Raw genomic sequence first — 2,182 nt, forward strand, 5'->3', positions numbered from 1 at the left:
CGTCTAGCGGAAGGGGCGATTTGGTGCCCGAGCCCAGCTGATCCGGATATCCTTGCCTTCCGTTCGTGGCTCGGGATCTGAAAAGAAACGGTCTGACGCATCTGTTGCAGAGTTTAGATAATGGGGAGTCCCGGGGAATACAGTACGAAACTGGTTCGTACGCAGGCCCAGAACGAACTATTGGGACGGCGGATTCGCGTGTGCGTTCTGGTCCGTGGACCAGAGTGTTAGTACAGGACGGTAGGGGCCTGCCGAGCCATCCGTCAGACGCGTGAATGGCAAACCCCACCCTGCCTGTTCATTCTGGAACCCTCGCCGCCCCTCTGTTCCACAGGTGCTCGCCCTTAATCCAGTGTTCCAGAAAAATCTCCGGCGGCAGAGCTCGTGCTGTTCCGGCGGTTGCCGGTGAAAAATGGATGATGCTGGCATGGTGTTCCTTCTCGATCCTGTTTACAGGTTAGTGCCCTCAGATCTGCAAATTAATTTGAGCATTTGTTTCCATGCTAACTTCCGGGGCTTGGTCGCCGGCAAGGCCATCCTTTGCCAGGTTCCCACTGCGAGAGGAGTTGGCCGACAGCCATGAGCACCTACATCCGGTTTCTCTGGTCTTGCTGGCGAACAGCAGTGCCGGAGTTGCCGTTCCTGAGAACTCAAGTGCTGGTTCTGGCTGCGGTCAGCAGGTTGGCGACGACGGCACTAATACGGCACAAGCTGGAGTGCGCCGTCGCCCGGATACATCCCCGACGAGGTCGGGCAGAGTCTATCACTCTATCCACAGGCCCCTGGGTGGAGAAAAAGGTATGAAGCCAAATCCTGTCGTTGTTGGACTGTATCTTCTGCATTGTTAGTGCACGTTGGTTTGCACTGCACATATTCAGACATGATTGAGATTAATTTGGAGGTCGTTACAAAAGTGAATGTATGAACTGTCAAACTGAACCTGTTGTAGCCCATCATTGCTTCACTTCCTGATTGTTCCTGAATACCCATGTGCATCACTATGTATGATGAGTTTGAAACGGCTGTGGGGCATGCTGTTAGATAAGTACAATTTGAGGAAGCACCCAGTTATATGAAATCAGGAAAAACTGAGCAAAACCATATTTCACGGGTGTTCTCTGCGCCAAGGTAACGAGCACACAACACAGTGAAAGCGCTAATCACATGTTGAAGACGTACATGCCACCGGCAACTCCGATGCATGTTTTTGTTAGGCAGTACATAGGTTACAGTTTGACCGCGAGCGCGAGAAAAGCTATGAAGAGAAGAGGACGATGATAGTAATTTATTTATTTTTTGGTTTCGCTCTACAGTTTAGTTCCTGACGGAGGTGCATTCAAGTTCTGGCTATGCAAGTTATTTGGTTATCAGTTTAACTAACTGTAAAAACCCTGAACTTTTTGTTTGCCAGGGCGGAGCTGTGAGGAGAACAAATTTGGCGATAGAGCGGCATGCAAGTAAAAATATACACTAGGGCAATGTTTGAAGAGTTTGGTTGTGAAGTAATTGAAGGGACGGCCTACAATGTCACAGAAGTAGAGAAGATGAGGAAGTATGTCACAGTTCACAACAATGCAGCAAAAAGAGAGGAATGGAGCAGAGTTCAGTACAGGTGAACATAAGTGAAGACAAAAACAGAGTTTACATGTGAATGTGGCCAGTTTGAGCACACTGGGATGTTATGCAACCATGTTTTGATGGTAACTTCTGTTGAGATTTATATTCCTGCAACGAAAACTGTATTTCTGGACGAGAGATCTAAACGAACTCTGATGTGACAGGTCATGGATATACTTCATCTCAAGGAGATCCCTGCTATGCATATATTGAAGCGGGTGGACCAAGGACGCGAGGGACATACTTCCCAATCATCTTGTTCAGTACCAGAAGGATAATTCAGTTAAGTTGTCATTCACCTGCAGGCACTCGACTCCATACCTCAAAGCCATGGAGGTTGTACGGATAGGCGATGCGAGTGCAGAATCGTTCGATCACATGTTTGGTGGTCTCACAGCTTTACTGGTGAGTGGCGCACCTTAGTCAGAGAAAAGGGATGGTTTGGGTTTCGAGGACCCGCATGGCCGGTTTGGCTCCTGGTACACTACCTGGCAATGAGAGGCTGCATATGTTGGAGACGGCGGTGCTGATCAATGCTGGTAATTTTGTTAGTGTGAATGCTCTC

At 48.8% G+C, this 2,182-nt stretch overlaps 1 long non-coding RNA gene across 2 annotated transcripts; it reads left to right on the plus strand.

Moving 5' to 3' along the window:
• Positions 1-274: 274 nt before the first annotated feature.
• LOC119368950 lies at positions 275-2,176 on the plus strand. 2 transcript variants are annotated; one of them, XR_005176788.1, is made up of 4 exons: positions 275-456; positions 533-798; positions 1,412-1,700; positions 1,782-2,176. It is a non-coding gene; the product is annotated as an uncharacterized LOC119368950 (long non-coding RNA). The 2 variants fall into 2 exon arrangements; XR_005176787.1 differs by having other exon boundaries at positions 275-798.
• The last annotated feature ends 6 nt before the right edge of the window (positions 2,177-2,182 follow it).

The sequence above is a fragment of the Triticum dicoccoides genome, chromosome 2B, assembly GCF_002162155.2.
Source record: "Triticum dicoccoides isolate Atlit2015 ecotype Zavitan chromosome 2B, WEW_v2.0, whole genome shotgun sequence".
Lineage (NCBI taxonomy): Eukaryota > Viridiplantae > Streptophyta > Magnoliopsida > Poales > Poaceae > Triticum > Triticum dicoccoides.